Here is a 1,003-nt window from a genome sequence, read left to right as displayed (position 1 = left end):
AGCAAGCCTGTGTCTTTTGGTTGGAGCATTTAATCTATTCACATTTAAGGTAATTATCGATATGTATGTTCCTATTACCATTTTCTTAATTGTTATGGGTTTGTTTTTGTAGGTCCTTTTCTTCCCTTATGTTTCTCACTTAGAGAAGTTCCTTTACCATTTGTTGTATAGCTAGTTTGGTGGTGCTCAATTCTCTTAGCTTTTGCTTGTCTGTAAAGCTTTTGATTTCTCTGTTGAATCTGAATGAGATCCTTGCCGGGTAGGGTAATCTTGGTTGTAGTTTCTTCCTTTTCGTCACTTCAAATATATCATGTCACTCCCTTCTGTCTTGTAGAGTTTCTGCTGAGAAATCAGCTGTTAACCTTATGGGAATTCCCTTGTATGTTATTTGTCATTTATCCCTTGTTACTTTCAATAATTTTTCTTTGTCTGTAATTTTTGTCAGTTTGATTACTATGTGTCTCGGTGTGTTTCTCCTTGTGTTTACTCTGCCTCGGACTCTCTGCATTTCCTGGACTTGGGTGGCTATTTCCTTACCCGTGTTAGGGAAGTTTTCAACCATAATCACTTCAAATATTTTCTCTGGTCCTTTCTCTCTCTCTTCTCCTTCTGGGACCCCTATAATGCGAATGTTGGCATCTTCCCGTGAATGCTTTTTGTTCCACAGGCTGCAGGATTGTAGTTCTTCTTGCTTCTTCTGTCTGCCTCCTGGGAGATGAGGCTATCTAAGAGGCTTTGCAAGTTTCCCGATGGGAGGGACTGGCGGTGGGTAGAGCTGGGTGTTGCTCTGGTAGGCAGAGCTCAGTAAAACTTTAGTTTACTCTGCCTCGGACTCTCTGCATTTCCTGGACTTGGGTGGCTATTTCCTTACCCGTGTTAGGGAAGTTTTCAACCATAATCACTTCAAATATTTTCTCTGGTCCTTTCTCTCTCTCTTCTCCTTCTGGGACCCCTATAATGCGAATGTTGGTGCACTTAATGTTGTCCCAGAGGTCTCTTAGGC

Source organism: Physeter macrocephalus, chromosome 8 (genome assembly GCF_002837175.3).
Source record: "Physeter macrocephalus isolate SW-GA chromosome 8, ASM283717v5, whole genome shotgun sequence".
In the NCBI taxonomy this organism is placed as follows: domain Eukaryota; kingdom Metazoa; phylum Chordata; class Mammalia; order Artiodactyla; family Physeteridae; genus Physeter; species Physeter macrocephalus.
The sequence above is the reverse complement of the archived record's forward strand: the minus strand, read 5'-3'. Positions refer to the sequence as shown.